At 41.2% G+C, this 13,150-nt stretch overlaps 1 protein-coding gene across 1 annotated transcript in view; it reads right to left on the bottom strand.

The window, feature by feature from the left end:
- Nucleotides 1–12,015, bottom strand: part of luzp1 (leucine zipper protein 1) — a 53,976-nt gene extending 41,961 nt beyond the window's left edge. The window contains exon 1 of the mRNA XM_061696346.1: nt 11,644–12,015. The gene's annotated coding sequence lies outside the window, so the exon portion shown is untranslated. The remainder of the gene's footprint in view (nt 1–11,643) is intronic.
- Between the last annotated feature and the right edge of the window lie 1,135 nt (nt 12,016–13,150).

The raw sequence follows: 13,150 nt of genomic DNA, 5'->3' as shown, positions 1-13,150 counted from the left end.
TAACGATCATCCTACTTAGAAAAATGTGTAAATTACGTCACTCGTATCTCAAGGCACCACTGTATTTTTCATTTTTATTTTATTTTATTTTATTTTATTTTTTAAATGGGGTGGGAGGAACTCCCTAAATGTTCTGAGACTGCGAATCAGGATCCAAGTAGTGCACTCCATTTTGCCTCAATTGCATCAAGACAATTACTCAGCAATCAATTCCACACAAACTTGTACTTCTTAACCCTCAATTAATCGATTATTATGCCCATGCCTATTTTTTATCAGAACTTGGGGTTGGGGTGTCTGTTGACTATTACTGTGCATGATTTTTTGTCTGTACTAGTACTACATTCCCGGGAAAAGGGGCTATTTTAATTAAACATCACTTCATCTCTTCCTCTCATTATCTTGTGATTACTTTTAGGGCTATTTATATTTTCTAAATACACAAAAGATTTTTACAGCTAATGTCTTGCTCAAAAAGAGGTGCACTAAAAGTGCTTACTGATCACAAACATAACTGCTCTTTGGAGTCACTTTAATGGTTTCTATTCAAAGGATGAACGTAATTGGATGTGGCATGCTCATCCTACATTTTTCCTTTGAGATCAAAAGATGAAGATATCAGACAGACCAAACACGAGCATGCACTTTGATACAGCGTTTGAGGATAAAAAGCATCTACCCCAAATCAAAACGGGATTATTTGATCATTTTTTTTATTGCTAACACTTGTGTGAATGACATTCAGTGGTCTCTGTTATACACTATAAAATATTAAAAAACTTCAGACATCGCGAGTCAAGTGTATGTCAGCCCACTCATCTCTAGCACAGACTTAAACACTGATTCATGGCCTCTGGACGAACTCGACTTCTGCTGAGCCATGCAATGGTTCTGACTTCCACAACAAACTCCTGCCAACCACTGTCGCGTTAGTCAGTGTCCAACTGACTGCAAATAACAGACTAAAGCCTCATAAATCCTGTAGGAGCAAAGCAGTAACTAAAGTCATGGGAGGGCATGTTGAAAGAAATATATTATAGTGCTCGATACAAAAACAATCAAAATGGTGAAGTCTGTATCCAAGACACATAAAACCAGCTGCTGGTGAAGAACTTTGGGTCAACATTTTGCCTTTTATGGATGTTGCTTAGGTTTACAACATGTTGGGTCGATGTAGGTGGGATAAGGTGATTATTTAGTGTTTTAATAACAGGTAGTACACGCAAAGGTAATCTACATCTACATGTTCACCCCGATTCCCTTCTAAACAAAGTCACTAAAACCCTGATTATCTTATGGTTTGAATGATTATGCTGACAGTTTATAGTGTGTTAAGAGTGACTTTACACACACCGATATGCAATCTGGGACAACAGTTGTAAAAGTTCAATATTTGCAATCAAAAGTCCTGTTCTGTGCGGTCAACATCCAAGCAAGCCAAGGACTCCGCGATTGTCACATGGAACAGAATGATACTAAGGAAGCGAGTTGAAAGAAGAAGATGGAAACACGAAGAAATAATGGCGACCAGCAACAATCTAATGGATTAAGTTGAGTGTTTTATATAATAAGTATAATAAGTCCTCCAAGTTTTAGCACAATAGAAATGGCCACCTGTGGCGGCTGGTCAACAGAGAGCGTTAGGGAGCCGCCCCATTGCTGCTGACTGACATTGAAAAGGACAAAAGTGAATGACATGAAAGAAAGATATTACTACATTATAAAAACATTAAAAATTATATGGATATCTTTATACTATTTATCTGACTCATCTAGAATTAATTATGAGTGCAGTAAATTTGATTGTTTATATCTGTTTTTCTCATTCTATGACATCTCTTCTGGTTTAGGGCACTGAGACGTTTGCCATTAACTCTCATTAAATGCGTGACATGCGGTGGTGGGGTCCTGTACATTGCAAAAGATATTGCAGAGGTAGGGCGTCGAATTTCCGTGCCCCGTCACCAATAACGTAAAACGGAGTTACTGTAAAACCCTCCCACGCCCATTAATAGAAGTAACTGAGGCAGCCCATGTCATTTCCGGTCCTATTCTCATACAAGCCAGTCTGCCAGGGGGCAGGCAAATGGCGTGATTCAAAGACTGGAATAACAATTTTTCACTGTTCATGATTTTGCAAGCATAAGTTCGATCTGCACCAGGGTAACATTGTGTTTTCTATTGTTTTTTAATTTTTTAAATGCCTTCCATAATTCAAATTTCATGTAATAATCTCGTTGAAACTCAACTCAACTTTATATATACACGTCTCATGGCTTTTTCTCGTGACCAAAGATCTTATGTTGACGTCGATTGCAGGAGCGCTGATGGCTGACCAAGCCAATGCGAAACAGGCAGATAAGAATAAGTCCATTAGTGAAATATGTTGATATTTTAAGTCTATACCCTATACCCTGTGTATAAGACTTCTCAGTTTAGTAATATAATCTGAATCATCATCATTGGGATCACAAGACCGTTAAGGAAAAAAGCATGATGCTCACCTTCCGTCCATGTCTGACAGTTTGGTAAAATCGCCAGGAAGAATGCACCTTGAACCAGACTGGAATGGCTCCTGAAATATCCCAAATATTCCCCTAAACCCCCCACCCACTTCTTTTAAAGAAGATATAGCCCTGTTAGGTCCACAGCCCACCCTGTTTCCCCCCTACAACCCACAACATTTTTGCACTATATACTTCACCAAAAGCACGCACATTTACAACACACGGATGACACAGACAATGTTAAGAACATTATTTAACGTAAGTTTCCACCCAGCTGACCCAGACATGCCTTTTCAGGGTAGGCAGTTCAGATTTCTTTTCATTAACGTCCAAAAATACTCCTGGGCCAAGTAGGCGAAGAAGAGGGCGGGGGGGTTGGGAGGTGGGGGGGTTGAACGAGAAAAATAGGGGCTCCATTTTTCTAAGGGCAATCACAAGAGACACAATTCAAGCATTCCTAAAAAAAGCACAAGTTAGACAGAGGAATTTACAAGAAATGTCTTAACTGGGCACACACTGTCAAAACATCCATTCTCTCGCCTCCCGCTTGCTGCCTCGCTGTGCCTCCTACATGCTTTTGAAAACCATTTCCTTCTTTCCCTCTACCATAAACAAGGTAGCCTGTGCAATGTCAGAACAAAAACTGAAGATCCTGGTACTTTTTTTTTTGTCTAAGGAAAACAAAAAGTCACGTGTGACGACAAAATGCCCAGAAGGAAACTTAATTCTTCTGAATAGAGAGCATGTTTCACACTGAACCGTAAGGAATTGCAAAAGACAAAACAAAATAAGGGAGCAATCTTACTTTTCACTTCACGGCTCAAACTCCAACCATAAAGGTTGATTTGGAATCGGCCTGATTATACATTAGACTTCTTATCACATGGAGCTATCAGGATAGCTGTCTGAGCAGTCACAATTTAGTGCATTGACCTCATAACGCTCATATTCCCTTTCTTGGAGTGTTGGCACATGGGCTATGACTTTTTGCTGATCCATAAAGAGGCGAGACTTCCAACCATGACTCATATGTGAGGTTTTACTCTGAAAAGACTAATCAAGACTCTCCGAAAGACATTACAACAGAAGCTATACCACAGACTGGACTGCTAAAGTACAGACACCTCAGGAAGCAGCGGAACTGCCGGGAAAAATGTCAAACACATGCTAATGATAAGGCAACACAACCACAAATAATGAAGACCATTCTAGCGTGGCATCTTTGGACTTGTCACTGACTGCGTCTCTGTTCCCCTGCGATTGGGAAAACGATGGATGGTAGGGAAGCTAAACAAAGACCAGATGATGATGTTCTTGGGTTACACGCTATAGTTCACGAACTTTCACATGGTCCACAGCAGGATAGTAGTGCCTTGGTTTGTGAATGACAACGAGAGTAAATGGTGTTCATAAATTACCTGAAATATGGTATTAGGAAGCAGGTTAGAACCCTGGATCAGGTCACCATTACATCCTTGTGAATAATTCCCGAGAAATGGGGATATCAAAGCACAGAAGACGTCCGTTTAGTGCCAGTTTGTGTAAAAACTGCTGTAAAATATGGACAGATCCTACATTTGGCTACATTTTCTGTCATCGTACTGTTACCATTATAACATAGTTGTTAATCTATAGCAAAAGACCTCCACCAAGGCGTGCCAAAAATGTCTTTCCTCCAATCTTGATGGATAGTGTTATGTAATGATAGATGTAATAGAACGGCAATGGCTGCAGAGGACAGTTGAGCTGTTTATAAACCTAACCTAGATGTAATTAATCTGAAAAACAAATCGCCCATGGTAGTAAATTTCCAAGTTGTGATCAATAATGTTCCACTCCAGTCAGTCAGGTAGCACACCACACCTTTATGGCTTCTTCCTTATTTGATGCCACACCCATTCAAAAAATTTTAGGACACCAGTGGAGTCATTTTGGAGTTATACCGGTGAAATACAAGCAAGTATACAAACGTAAAAACAACTTGCTACCTCATGCAGATTTTTTTCTCGAAATCAAAGGATGGGGAAAACCACTTGGAGTCTTCTTGAATTGAAAATGAAAGCATACAGTATGTCTTTCAAATAATTGCTAAGTTGAAAGGCTAGCCTGCATGTCACCCAGTGGAACACAAGGATATTCCCCTTAAGCAGTGAGTGAGGCGCCGTGTCAGTAGTTTCAAGTTTCAAATGAAGGCTTCAAATGATTTTCCTTAAACTTGATGACTCAGAATACTCAGCATATTTGCAGCAGAGGTCTGAAGCGCACAGCAATAATTAGCCTGCGATCTGCATGGAATGAAGTTTGCTATAGCTTCAGCAAGTCAATTAAAAAAACATTATTTAAATTAAATAATACGACAATAAAATCATTAGGTGGTCTATATGTCAATAATATTATGCAGTACCAGTGATTCGTTTATTACGAACATAATGATCATCTTAAATACGAAAAGTTAAAAATGGTAAAGGGCGGTACGGTGGGCGGCAGGTTAGCACATCTGCCTCACAGTTCTGAGGACCTGGGTTCAAATCCGGCCTCACCTGTGTGGAGTTTCCATGTTCTTCCCATGCCTGCGTGAATTTTCTCCGGGTACTCCGGTTGCTTCCCACATCCCAAAAACATGCATGGTAGGTTCATTGAAAACTCTAAATTACCCGTATGTGTGAATGTAAGTGTGAATGGTTGTTTGTTTATATGTGCCCTGCAATTGGCTGGCGACCAGTTCTAGGTGTACCCCGCCTCTCACCCAGAGTCAGCTGGAATAGGCTACACCTCAACCGTGACCCTCAAAAGGATAAGCGGTACGGAAAATGGATAGATAGATAAAATTGTAAATGAGCTTCACTTACAGCGCTTGCCTACCTTTAATCACCTTACAATGTTACCTCATTTATGGAAAGAAGGTTAACAAGCTCATTTATACACTAATGCCACAGCACCAGGAAAAGGTGGGGGTTGAGTTAACTTTTAGCTCAAGTTTAATTTAACACGGTCACAGGGGACAACGTCACGTTGGGAGATGGCTACTCTACCACCTGAGCCAAGCCTCAACGTGATGCGTTTCTGTAACTTTTGTAGTACAATCAATGTGGTGAACTTGCGCATCAACGTTTACCGGCAGTAATCATCAGTGCAGATCTCCATGATGGAGCAGTTGCTTGGGCTCCTGCAGGACACCAGTGGCGAACCCTCCCTTGACCAAAACGCCACGGGGAGACCAATGCCCCACCGGCACTGCCCGGTGTGAGCAGGTTGTTTGGCACGCTTTGGGGGACTAACAAGAGGGGGTTCATTCACCCTCACACACACAGGAGGTGTTGTATAAACACGAGTCATTCTAGCGTCAACGTGGGATTTTTAAATGGTGAGAGCACATACAGGGGGGTGCAAACGTAGGTATACAGTTGTAAGACACACAGAGTTTATTATTCTTTAAGTGTGTGTGTGTGTGTGTGTGTGTGTGCGTATGTGCGTGCGTGAATGTGAGGATTTAATGAGAGCCTGAGCAAAAGTGTGTGAAACCTCGGAGCTGAAATGTACTCATGGGCGACTGCTTACTGAGTGACTGACATCTTAGCTCCTAGTGCCTGATGACAGATGTACATGGCTGAGAGCAGCACCTTGCAAAAGAGCTTTGGCGCAGACAAATACTCGCAATCGCACACAGAAGTCAAGTAGTTTGAACTCCAGCTGAAATCACAAGAGTGTCACTGGCCAACAGCTGATAAAGAAGTCTGGCAGAAGGAAGAGATGATGGTGTATGCAGTATTAAAGAAAAGTATGTAGGTCATTTTTTATTGTTAAGAGAACAGCTGGGTGTTAAAACAAATAGCACTGCATCAGGTGCAATGACAGAAATGAGACACTGTCGCTACCACAAGCCTAAACACATTGGTCAGTGACTGTACCTTTCAAAACCATAACAATAAAACAGCTATACACGCTATCTGTGTCATCAAATATGGGAAGGGCTTCCATTTAGACAACCACCTTCCTTGGAATTAAGGATGGTGCATATAAGAAGTTACAAGTGGTATCAGGTAGATATAAAGAAAGAAACACTGTGGTCAGACCAACCCTCAAATTATGTTACATTATCAATAATGTTCTCTTGAATCATGATAAAATAGCCAAGCAAAACCTCGTCATAATTATTGATAGGCTGATACTTTTAATAGCCTTCATAAACAACCGGAAATTGGCATTTTGTAGTTCTCCAGACTTAAAAGGCAAATCTTCAAACGTGGGATATAAACTTAAGTCAAAAACTTGTTCTTGTGAAGATGTAGGATTTACACAGAGGGCTATTATGTCAAACAGTTAAGTTTTTTTTTCCTATTAATGAAAACAAAACGCCCAAACAGTGAGGAAAGGCTATTTAGATTCCTCATGGCTTTGGAGTTTGCTCTTCCAAACTCTGTCCCAGCTACAGTATAGTACCATGAACAAGCTCTAACACTTGTTTTCTGTAGGTGGCGGTCAAATCGTCTTCTGTGGATCAGAGTTTTCACCACGATAATTATCCTGGATCTGCAGCAAGAATTTGCAGGAAAATATTGCACACAATTTTACAAATGAAAAGCTGGCTTTGTTTTTTTTCCAGGCTGAAACATGACAGTGGAGATGAGGATAGATTGATGCTCAATCAAGCAACATTTTGTGCATTAGTAATTATCCTCTTCCAAGTAGCAGGGGGTGCTGCAGCCTTAACTAATCTAAAGTTCTGTCTGTTGTCGTACTAGAGCGGCTCCAACTACCAGGGACAAATTCCTTGTGTGTTTTTTGGACATACTTGGCAAATAAAGATGATTCAGATTCTGAAAGCCTAAAAATATACTGCTTATAAAAACAGAAAAGTTGTAATATCAGAAAGAAAATATCAACTATGCAAAGTTGTACATCCAAATAATCTTTATCTCCCTACAGGTCTGCTAATGGACAACGACTCCAGCTGTCCTGCACATTGTCAACAGTGGCCTCCATCCCGGATGCTGAGCCCATTATGGCATTACCACAAAACACACACTTGAATAAGGATGCACATGAGCTTTCTCTGAGAACCCATGATTCATGGGTGCTATTTCAAGAAGGAGCTCTTTTTGTAACGTGTAAAACACTACTCACTGTATACAGTAGCAGGCCTTAAAGCAGGTCCGCCACTAAAAATAATCAACACCATCCGGTCCGAATTCTCCATGCACTATCCATTGCATTTAATATCAAGGTTACGCTCCATGTGCTCTGAGAATATGACAACCTTTGCACATTTATTACAGAACAAACCCCTTACTCTGACACTTCTGCTTGTTTTATTGGTTAACATCACCAGTCTCACCATAATAATTTCCGGTTAGGTTTCAACAACAACAACAAAAAAAGCACTTTCCAGGCTTTTTTTAAACACACTTGCAACATTTGACGTCAGCTGTAACTCCACACTAATGTGACCGTGCTCCACTGACAGCGGGGGCTCTGTGAATAAACCTTGATGTTCAGACTAGCGGTAACGCTACCGCTGACAAGCTTGGTTGGACATTCCCAGCGTTTTGATTCTCCCAGGCAGAAAGTCTCAATACTTTTTATTTAATCCCCAGGAACAGTCATTTAGCCACTCTTAATCCCTCAGGTCGAGAGCCTAGTCTGATAATTACCCTTATTGTACACCCGTAATGATTAGTTTTTGGTTTCACCCAAAGCAGTGCTTGCTAGTTTCATGGGGCGGTCACGGGGCGAGTGGAAAACCAATCATGCGAGGCATAGTTTAGGACGGTAAAGAGGAGAGAGGGGTATGATTATTTCTTTGCGCGGAAAGCGATGACTCCTGGACCAGGACGTGGTCCAAACGTTTTGTCTTTTTGGTCAAACATCAAGAGAACAAGGTCATTCAAGGCATCTATCTCTACTGAATCGCCAAGTCGAAAGTCTCAAACAGACAAGGGTGTGAAGTTTAAAGTCCCTGTAAAGTGACAATGTCTTCTAAAAGTCACACACCACAGAGAAGAGTGATGTTAACAAGCTTTCCAAATTAGAATAATTAAAAAAAGAAAATTATTTAAAATGAGGCTTCAAAATCGTAAAAAATCAATCCCTTGTCTCTGCTCTCAAATGCTGTAAGTGTACGACAGGTGCTACTTCAGCTAACATTTGTCTTCTGCCAACACATCCCTATAAATTGATCGCACGAAAACATAGTTTAAAACCTTCAGTGGCAGATATATCAGAATAAGCACTGATGCGAATGAAGGTGCTCAAGTTGTACTGTGTAGTCGGGGAGGGGGACTCATGCCCGATGCCAAAGTGTGTCACTGGGCATCTGTGTAGATTTTCAGTCATCGACGTCACGGTAATCTACTGAAGTTGAATACAGGCACCTGGACGGGAGACACATGGATCACTTTGCCATTGCTTTTGATTTGCCTTATAGGTTTCTTCTTTGACTTCAAAACCTCCACATGTAATAACTCATGCCAGGAAGCAATTGGAAACCTTTTCACACGCGTGCACGCACACACACTAAAATACTGTATATTAACGCTAAAGGGCAGATTTGAAGGCCTTCAAACCGGTGGCTCAGCAGGTGTGATCTACAGCCACCTTTACAGAATCCTGAATGATTTTTTTCCCCCTTCTTCTTGCTCACCTTCATGTTGGAAACACGTCAAGGCAGGTTCCCACTACCTCTGTCACTCCCTATACTGCTTTTTTTATGAGCTCCACCTGGCAGATTATTCTTCCAACCGGGACAACTACCTATTCTACCGTTGACACACAGTCGTCTATTGGTAGCACAGAACACAGACTGTACTGTTTTGCCTTTAGCCACCTTGGGTCAATGCATGCGCCATGCACTACGGCACAACACCTATAATGAAAAAAAATTTGTGTTTGTTGGTATGTGTGCGTGTGCATAAAAATACAGCCAACAGATTTAAAGGGTTCCTAGTAAGGCAGCTCACACGGAGTCTCATCAGGCATTTGACGAGACTTCCTTGAGCTACAATGAGGAAAATTAGGGGCCCAATTAATTATCATTTTTTTAAAAAAACACCACCATTATTTTAAATGCGATGGGAGAATCTGTAACTCATGTTCCAGTGGTTGTGTGGTATTTTGCTGTCAGACTCACGTTGCCCAGATGAGTTTTGCGTGAATGTAGCTCCACTTTCCATAGCTGACTTGGCCACGTTGGTCTTCTTTAGAGAGCAAACTAGTTGAGATATTTCGTCGTGTATCCTTTGTCCCATTTAACTTACTGTGACATGACTGATCAGAATCGCAACATAAATTAATAAAATATCACAAAGCTTTATTCATTCTTGTACCATCTATACAACACCAATAGGTGACCATATCACTGCAAGCACCTTTCCGTCCCCTCGTCATTATATGTCTGTCGGGGTCGTCAAAATGAGAGCGGTTTTACTTTATTTTAGTTTGAATTGCAGTGGCGCCTTGACTTACTTGTTCAATTTGTTCCATGACCACGCTTGTAACCCAAAACACTTGTATTTTCTAAAGAAAATATGCCTGTGAAAATTGTTATATTGTCCGTCTGTTTGTGTTCAAATAGCCGTTGCTTAAAGGGTTATAACACAGTGACATTGATGTTATTGTTAAGATTGACTATGGCATTTTGCACTGTGCGTTAGCAAAAAGCTACTGGACTTTTCTGAGGCAAAATTATGTGGTTGTTTTGAATACACAACCTGTTAATTATCTTTGTTTTATGTGTAGTTTGACAATAACGTTACTAGGAGTGGCAATAATCAACCTTAAGCCGCTTTTTGGAATAATTGTTCACCATATGCGCCCTGTTGAGACATGAGTTGAGTTTGCTGCAACCATCCAGCGCTCTTATGTCAAAATTTCACTTGCAAGTCAAAGCAAAAAAAAAAAAAAAAACATCTGAACGACAGCTCGTGTCTCTAAAAACTCAAAGTACCACTGTAGTTTTATTATACAGTGGTGAACATTCTCGTTATACTTATATACCTTATACGTTAGCAATGCTACAGTGTAAAATTTGAACAACTTTGAGATCAGCGAGCATCACATAATGTATTATGTTCGACTTTGGAGTAGCCGATCTTGCCAGTTGAGGCAGAGAGACAGTTGGAAACCCCACAGTCTTTGTGATGTCTAAGCTTTCACCTATTCAAGGGAACTTTTCCCTTCCTAATTACAGTATTTCTCATAGAAATACTTGGTAAATGAGGTTCTGGTAGAGCTTATAAATTAAACAGAGTCCTCATGAAATGTACCTTGAGAAAACGTTTTGTTATGATTTGATCCTATAAAAATAAGATATGATGTTTTCCGACAATTGCATTAATCATCAAGACCAAATGAAAACAAAAAGTATTAATTCAAATTATTATTATTTGTTTTACTTTTTTGCTTGTCCAACATGATGCAGCCCAGCTGTGTGGCAGCTTCCTGTTGTGTTGTGATTTGTACAATAAAGCCAGCACTTTCTAGCAACACGCTTTTAGAAATGACAAAAACACATACATGTTTAGGTGAATTGAACGTATTACATTTTTTTAATTAAATTAAAAAATAAAATAAAATTTTGGCCGGTTTTTACGTGCCTGCGTCCCGGACGGACAAACCTTCACAAGCAAACACTTGGCCCGGGTACAAAGTCTCCAGCCGCTAGCTTACTGCGTGTCAACCACACTAATTTTTGCCCTTCCTTCATTAAAAAAAAAAAAAGCCGCTTCGTTATCAGGACATTCAGAACCATTAGAACAAGTTGAAAGCGGCTTTATAGACGTTATTTGGCAGTCCCTACAGGCTACAGACAGTTTTGGCACGTTCGCGGAGATTCTCCACTTCAACCGAGAGACCTGTCCGTCGTGCTGGCCCGGTGAGTCACTTGTTAAAAACGCTCAAAATGTGACAAACACACCGCCGAATGTGGGTTAAAGCCGTCGTGCGGTAACATTTAACGACGCCTCGAAGCACCTGAGCTGTTACATTTTGGCTAAAAGCAAGCGGAGCAGGAGGGGAAGGAGGAAAGGGGGGGGGGGGGGACTTGCCGCAGTTGAACACTTGTGCCGCCCCGGCTCCTGTTAGCTCATGTCCGGTCACACAAACGTGAAGACAACTCGGTGAAAACGGGACATGACTATACCTTAAAATGCTCTCCGTCGTTAAGTCAGGAAGAGAGAGCGGTAAATCCACAAAAAACTGCCACCGGCGGCTGGAGTGTTTGTTGCTCATGCGGCCCCAGTCGGAGGAGAAGACAAGTTCATCCCGCTCTATCTGAGCCCTGCGGAGCCTCTTTCCTCCTTTTCCTTCACCCGAAAGCACTTCTCTCGTATATCCCCTTCCCGAGTTCGTTCGAGATCAAACCATCACATTCCACCGCGTCCCCAACAATGAAAAAGGTGGGTTTTCCTTTTTTCTCTCTCCTCGTTTCGCCGGAGCAGGACCCACCCCTCGGGATGGCTGTGACCGCAAAGAGAACGCCCTTCCCCGGCTGCGAGGTCACGCCTCTCTCCCCCCCTTCCTTCTGGTTCCTCCGCACTCACATACAGGAGTGAGTCAAGCCGGTGAGCACAGCCAATGTGGCATATTTCCTGTCATACAGACACAATACTGTACGGAGCAAGTTGTGGCACGATAAAACTGGCTTTATTGTGCACTGCAAAGCCAGAATAACATCTACAGCTGCATTAAAGCTGCGTTTGGAATTGCAGTTGTTGATGTAAGCTTAAGACAAATCTCCTTTTAAGCTCCCCACTCTGCTTAAATCTTCTGTTATGATGAATAACAGGGCTGCAGAAATATAATAATATACTATATGCAGCGATGCACACACGGTATATATTTGGTAGCAGTGGTGGACAGTCAGGGCCAGAAGGCCTTTTCTGCTGGCCAGAACACTATCAGAAGCACTGACCTACATTTGCAACTTATATTTGTGTGTTTGTTCCATGGAATTGTATTAATTTATTCCCAAATGGTCTATTATCAAGTAAGTGTCTTTGGATGTTAGATTAAATTTTTTTTTTCTTATCAAATGTCAGCATCAATGTGCTGTCATGTCACTCTAACCTGCCCAGGGTTTTTAGAATCTGTAATGTGGGCCAATGTAACTTCAACTATATTAGCAGTGGGACTGTTTCTTTAACCAATCAAGGTTCCATATTCGCCTCACAGGGCCAGCTAGCTGGCCCACAAGAACGTTAGCATTTTCCATCTTATGATAGGTTGGTCAGAGTAAACTATTTACAGCCAAGTTCAAATAGTAAAATACGTCTGTATCGATCTGCACACATTTAATTATCAGTATCTCTGGTGAGTATGATGTACGGTGTACAGTACAGAGTGGATCCTCTCTACAAGTGGGTAAGATACCAAAGACGTCAACACAAAAGTGCAACTTTTCAGAAGCCAGTGTGAACAGAGCATGGACGCACCAGCATTGGAAAGCATGACAATATGCGAGTATGTTTTTAGATTTCTGACATAGCAGACCCTATCTAACAAGAACAACAACCTCATATTCGTTCTGATTTTGAAACAGGATTTTCCCTTAGGAAATAATGGAAATCGGAGTAATCAGTACAGGATTAAGCTACTTAGGGCCATCAATAACCTTTATTAACTGTGTGGTAAGATTTAATGTAAAAAGC

Source organism: Phycodurus eques, chromosome 14 (assembly GCF_024500275.1).
Source record: "Phycodurus eques isolate BA_2022a chromosome 14, UOR_Pequ_1.1, whole genome shotgun sequence".
Classification (NCBI taxonomy): Eukaryota; Metazoa; Chordata; class Actinopteri; order Syngnathiformes; family Syngnathidae; genus Phycodurus; species Phycodurus eques.
This window is presented reverse-complemented; position numbering and strand designations above follow the sequence as displayed.